Source organism: Musca vetustissima, unplaced genomic scaffold, assembly GCF_032173495.1.
Source record: "Musca vetustissima isolate MV318-11 ecotype Yass unplaced genomic scaffold, APGP_CSIRO_Mvet_v1 utg58588, whole genome shotgun sequence".
Classification (NCBI taxonomy): Eukaryota; Metazoa; Arthropoda; class Insecta; order Diptera; family Muscidae; genus Musca; species Musca vetustissima.
In genome coordinates this window covers 86,178-93,744 of record NW_026878209.1, presented here as the reverse complement: position 1 = coordinate 93,744, position 7,567 = coordinate 86,178, and positions in this window count along the sequence as shown.

The following is a 7,567-nucleotide window of genomic DNA, read 5'->3' as shown; positions in this document are numbered from 1 at the left end:
ATGTTTAAAAATATAAATATATATAATTCTTCAAAATTTAGTATATTTAATTAAAAAAAAATGGATTAAGTGAATAGGCATCATATAGTTGAGTTTGCATCAATGGGGTATTTCTTAATTATAAATTTGGCACTAGAAATACCAAGGATGACTGCAAAGTCATAAGGGGAGGGTAGCCAAATGAGGTAGAAACATATCAACCTCTAAAGTAGGAAGTCTACATGGTATTTGTTGTGAGCTAAATGGCAAGAAGGTATATTTTTAGATTGCACCGTTTTACTCCTTATTGTTATTCCATTTTTCATATTTCAAATTAAAAAAAATACGTTACGAAAATCCTTACAGGTACAGAAATTTTATGTATACAGTCGATGCAGAAATTGAACCTACCCATCCGGCGAGCTAAGCCGCAGCCAGACCATCTTGTACCACAGCTGCACGATTGACTGTTACAAGTCGGTCGAAACTATATATGGGAGCTATATCTAAATCTGAACCGATTTCAACAAAACAATCAGGACCTAATTCAATACGCTATGCAAAATTTCGTGCAATTCGAAATATATATAGGGACTTTGGTGCACCATTTACATTAAACCGGACGAATATATATATCTCAACCGATATATATATATATATATATATATATATATCGATAAACCGATTTTCACGAAACTTGGCACACATCACTTCAGGCGCAACTCAGTATGCTCTGCCAAATTTCGTGCAAATCGAAAGATATATAGGGTTTTTGACCTAACTTATATCAGACGAAAATATATAAGGGAGCTATATCTAAATCGGACCCGATTTTCAGGAAACTTAGCAAACATCATTCTAGGCTTAATTCAGTACGCTGTGCCAAACTTCGTGCAAATCAAAAGATCTTTAAGGAACTTTGGTGTACCATTTACTTTAAATCGAACGAAAATATATATTTAAATATATGCACTATTTACCTTAAATCGGACGAAAATATATCTAAATCTGAAGGGAGCTATATCTAAATCTGAACCGATTTTTTCCAATTTCAATAGGGTTCTTCCTTGGGTCAGATAAATGAACTGTGCCAAATTTCATCTTATTCGAATCAAAAATGCGACATGAAAGTCGACTTAGAAAGTCGATTATTCTCAAAAGGAACCATTTGTCTATCTCGTTTCCTTTTGCTTGTTACAAACATATGAACAAAGCCATAATACCCTGTACCATAGTGTGGTGAAGGGTATAAAAAGAAAAATTTATTTAAAAATCCATGGTTATAAGGCCCTACCAAAAAAATATTTAAGAATCCAAAAAAAAAATATTTAAAAAAAAATATAAAAAAAAATCCCCGCTTTTATAGACTTCTAACAAAATATTGTTTAAAAATACCCGCTTTTATAGACTTCTAAAAAAATATTATTTAAAAATCCGGGCTTATATGGTGGTTACAAAAAAAAAAAAAAAAAATAAATTTATTATATTAAAAAAATGTTTAAAAATTCCTTTGGCCCTTCCAAAAAATATTATTTAAAAATCCACGCTTATACGGTCCTTCCAAAACAATTTTATTTAAAAATCTACTCTTATATCGTTAGCTAAAATGCAAAAAGGCGTAACTAACAAAAGCATAATTGTGTAGGAGAAGCAAAAAACTGTTTTGAATGAAAACTATAAACATGTCATGTGAAATGAAAACGTATACCGGCAGGGTGATATTGCATATGACGAATAATGGACTATATATTTTTTTAAAAAATGTAATTATTTAGTTTAATGGCAGTCATAACAATTAAGTAAAAACGTGAATTTTTTGTTAGTTACGCCTTTTTGCATTTATCAAATAAAATCACTTGTAGTTACGTCTTTTTATTTTTTGTTAATAGAAGCTCCTTTTTTGACCGCAGACGTGTAAAACTTTGTCAACACATGTAGTTTATTGACATTCACAATATTCATTCAAAAAGTCAATTTTCAATTTTTTGTTAGTTACGCCTTTTTGCATTTTAGCTGACGATATGTCACTTCTAAAAGAATTTTATTACAAAAGTCAATCAAATTGCTAGAGGATACTGAAGTATACAATACCTCTACTTCGAAAACACTCTAATAAACCAATAAATTATGTTCAATATGCAAATATAGGCCAATAGTATTTACCAAATTAAGTCCTAATAAGTTGGCCATATTATTTACATATCTTCAAGCGAATGTATCACATTTCTCTTCAAGGCTGGGCTATTAATTGAATGATGAATTACATTTCCAAATTGCATGTGAAATTATTTTCACTATCATCAGGCATTTAATGAATACTTAATGTTGTTTTTGTTGTCGTTATTGGCAGAAGGTGGAAGCCAAACACAAATAGATTGATTATTAAATAGAAACAATTATTTTCTAAACGCCTTCACGTCAATCTAAACACTTCGATTACGCATGTTTCAAAAGCGATAATAATATTTTTGACAGCTGCCTCTGCCACATATCCATTACAAGTAATAATGAAACGAAACGCGGTTGTGCGGGGGTGAGTGAATGAGGACCGCTGTGGTGTGTTAGGCTGGCTGATAGTTCATTTAGGCGTCATTGCGGAACCGTACCGCACTCTCACTGTACATATTTGTGAAACAAAAGAAAAAGAAAAGAGAAATTGTTAAACATTTACAAATTGTTCATAGTTTGATAACAATTCGTACAAATGTAAATAACAAAAAACCGACACACACACACACAACAACGACTACAAAAACGTTGATGGATACGGTAAATCCAACCATTATTATTACCATTTGACTGTCATGAGAAACTTGAAATGTAAAAAAAAAATTGAAAATAGCACCAAAAATACACCATAAACAACAGCAGCATAAGTTTGGGTGTGGTCTTTGCCAATAGTAGTTGTAGTATTTTTGTCAAAACCCCATGTTGTGGCTATGACAGTTTCGAACATGTGCACTTTTGTTGCTAACTTCCACGCATAATTTACTTTGTTATGGCCATTGTAGACCGACCGACCGACCGACATTGCTGTAACAAAATTTATTGTAAAATACATATTAGGCCTTCGCATTATGATGTAAATTCTTGGTGTGTTTGCTGTTCGTGATGATATAATAATGTTAAATTTTACATCACAAACTTTTGGATGAAAATGATTACAAAAATATTTTTAAGTATCTCATAAACTATTGTAGATATAGGCTGGACTTTATGTGTGTTACATGTAACTTAAATTCCGAGTTTATTTACGAAAATACAAGGCAATCCGCATTATGCTGTTGTTGCCGAATGGAGTAATTAAGGTTGAAGGATTCCACACAAAACTATTTCTATTCTCCTTTTATAATACCCTACATAAATATGTTGCCGGGGTATTATAGGTTTATGTGCCCTGAGGGTGACGTAGGGGGTGATAGGTACCAATCAACGGTTCTGATTGCCTTTAACATGACAAAGCACAAGCTTATCTCGGCCCCTCTTTCATTTCAATTGTGGACAATGACCTACGCGTGGTGTCACCTGAGGTATGTACTATTGAAAAATGGATTGAGGCGTCAGGTTAGTTGTCCACACTCAGAAAACCCTTCCTACTACGACAAAGCAACGAAAAAAACCAAACGCACAATTGTTGAGGACCCCCGCTAACGTATAAAGACCACGATCTGCGAATCTGCACTTGGAATGTGCACACCTTGTACAAAAAACAGGCGTAGTGTTCGGTTTGGCGGATGTACTCAAGAAGTACGAAGTAAATCAGACGATTACGCACTGTATTATAGCTGCCATGAAACGAGACGTGAATTTGGCTGCATATTTTTGGTAAACAGGATAATACAAGACCTGTTCTCCAGATTCATTCCAGTAGATGACCGAATTGCTATAATCCGTATAAAAGCGAATTTCTTCTACATAAGTCTTATTTCCGCCCATGCTCCGACGGAAGACAAAGATGAACAGACCAAAGACATAATTCATGACATTAAAATTCTGTTAAGGGATTTTAATGCAAAAATCGAAAGGAAAAACTATTTTTAGCCCCACCCTTGAAAAATTCAGCCTCCATGAAGAAACATCTGACAATGGCATGAGGTTGATTGACTTTGCGACAGCAAAGAAAAACATGGTAGTTAGCAGCACCAGATTCAAGCATCTCGATATATACAAGGCCACCTGGATTTCTCCTGATCAAGCAACGAGAAATCAAATTGATCATGTTGTAATAGACATTCGATCGATCCGAGGAGTGAATATCAATTCGGTTGTCAGACGCTGATCAGGAGTATGCACCAAATATTACTTAAATTTTGGAACCTCAGCATTATGTATCCCGTGCACAAAGAGGAGATAAGTGTATAAAGGTATTGAGGAATATAAAATGTTATCCAGCGTAATGTGTGAACAACTGAAGCCAATGGTCAAGAGTATTATTGAATCTTATGAATGAGGCTTCAGACCTGGCAAATCCACCTAAGACCAGATTTTCACAATGCGTCAAATGCTGGAAAAGACCCACGAAAAAACACATCAACACATCATGTGAGCGGAATCGCCATAAATAAAGCTAATAACATCAGCTTTAATTTAAAATACCATGTTTCGAAATGATATCTTCCACTTCATCTTTCCATCCATTTCGGTACCTTCCCCTTCTGCATGAACCACCACTTTGCTCGCTTTTATACGCCCCATCCATCTTACAACATGACATATCCACCGTATTCGCTGCAGCTTGATACGTTTGAATATGTCGATGTCTGAGAATAAATGGTACAATTCATGGTTCATTTCTCTCCAACACCCCCTTGCGTCTTTTAGAGTGTGAGATTAATCAGGTTAGAGGTAGTCTCGTTCTTGAATTTCAAAGGCATATAAAAGCGAGCAAAGTGATGGTTCATGCAGAAGGGAAAGGTACCGAAATGGATGGAAGGGTGAAGTGGAAGATATCATTTCGAAGCATGGTCTTTTAAATTAAAGGATATGTGCACAAGAACGACGCGCCTGGAAATATTTTTAAAGCTCGGCTTATGGAACAAATGTTCTGTCTCAAGCCAGCTAAGTAAGTAAGTAGAATATGCTAAATGTTGAGGTTATAAAAGAAGAAGTCCTTTTATAAAAACCTTACTTGGTGAATTTCCGCATACTCTCATTATAGTTAAAAGATCAAATAAAGAAAAAGTCTATCTATGGTAATATATGTTCAGTGTTTTCGAAGATTTCACCTGCTCAGAGATGGTCCGTCAGAAATTGTGAAGTAAATTACATACATTTCTTGTATTACTCAAATCCACATAAAATTTCAAATGTTTTTTCTTTAACAGTTCCAGTAAGGAATAGGAATAAAAATAACACTGTGCAACACAAAAAATAATTACCGGGAAATTCCAACAGATTATGAAAGAGGGGCTGAAAAAAGAAGACACGTGTGTCAGCGTTTTGAAAGTTTACGTCTGAGGTTGCCCCAAAAGTGGGGGCAATATTCCCCCTTTTCAAGAATTTTGATAATTTTCGAATAATGATTTCTTGATATCCTTGCATTTTAGGTATTTAGAGTCTAGTTTTTACCCATTTTTCCCACAAGATGTCGTTTTAGAAGGTTGGTATAAGGAACAAAAATATTCTCCATCAATTTTTAGCATAAGTCACTGAACAAGAGAAATACGATATATAATGTATATACCGAATATATAGCCATACATTTTGAAGAAAAAATTCAAAATGTTCCTGTATTTTTGTTTTTTCTAAGACATTTCCCTGTACTTTTTTCGATTAAGCCCATTAAAGTGACATGAAACTTAATTTTAGGTATATTATGTCAAAGAATAAAATATTATACGTCAAATTCCACTGCAAGTCCCAAAACAAACTATATATTTATACTCAATAGTTTTTAGGAAATTTACAGCATAAAATTAAATGAAATTTGCACTGTAAATTTCTTAGAAACTATTGAAGTCCTGCTCTATATTTGCAAAAAATTCTAGTATTCGATCATTAAAGAAATTTTGCAATGCATGAAAAATATGGCAGATGCATTAAAACTTCCCAACCTTCCCGAAGTTTCTGGCGACTCACTGTAGATGCGTGTGGCCTATCGTTTTCCTGGTGGAAAACGACACCTCTCCTGTTGGCCAATTCTGGCCTTTCTGGTCAATTGTAAATGGTTTAAAACAGTTTTAATTTTAGTCGCATGGCTTGAATTTTGGCCTTTGTCAAAGAAAATCTGTAAAATGTACCGAATTTTCTCTTTGTTCACTTCCATATTTAACACCCTGTAATCACAACTGCACCAAACGAAAAACAGCAAAATAATTATACCCTTCACCACACTGTGGTACAGGGTATTATGTCTTTGTGCATATGTTTGTAACAGGCAAAAGGAAACGAGATAGACACATTGTTCCTTTTGAGAATATGCATGGAATCACATTTTAAGTCGATTTATGCATGTCCGTCCGTCCATGTATTTTTGTTAACAAAGTACAGGTCGCATTTGGGATCCAATTTGGATGAAATTTGGCACAGTTCAATTATTTGGCCCAAGCACGAACCATATTGAAATTGGGAAAAAAATCGATCCAGACTTAAATACAGCTCCCATATATATTTTCGTCCGATTTTATGTAAATGATGTACCAAAGTCCCTATATATCCTTCGTTTCGCATGAATTTGGGAATAGAATTTTGAATTAAGAATAGAACGACGTGTGTTAAATTTCGCGAAAATCGGTTCAGATTTAGATGTAGCTCCCACATATATTTTTGACCGATTTTAGGTAAATAGTGCACCAAAGTCCCTATATAACCTTCGATTTGCAGGAAATTTGGCATAGCTTACTGAATTAAGTCTAGAACGACGTGTGTTAAATTTCGTGAAAATAAGTTCAGATTTAGGTATAGCTCCCATATATATTTTTGTTCGATTTTAGGTAAATAGTGCACCAAAGTCCCTATATATTCGTCGTTTTGCACGAAATTTTACATAGCGTACTGAATTGGGTCTAGAACGATGTGTGTTAAATTTCGTCAAAATCGGTTCGAATTTAGATATAGATCCCATATATATTTTCGTCCGATTTTATGTAAATGGTGCACCGATGTCCCTATATATCTTTCAATTTGCACGAAATTTGGATTTATAAGTAAATGAAGAACTCAAAATGTGGTCGAACATGTGACAAGTTTCGATGAAATCGGTTTAGATTTCGATATTTTGCTTTACATAATTTATTTACATAATTGTGTCCCATTGTAAGAAGCAACTCTATATATGACCAAAATTTAGTATAGGTTGCAGAATGACATGTTTAATTTCATGTAAATGGTCCTTCAAAAATGCGACATCTGTTAGCAGCCCATCTGTTGAATATACCCATAGTGGTGAAAGGTATCATATAGTCGGCCCGTCCGACTTTACTACTTTCCTTACTGGTTTTTTATTGCGAAATGTCATCCTTCCAACGATCATAAATCGGAAATTGTTCGATCTATACTTTATGAGAAATCTATCAGTAAAGCCATCTGCCGAAAAAATAATGGATTTCTCTTTCCCCAACCCAATATATAAGCTCGAAAATAAATGTAT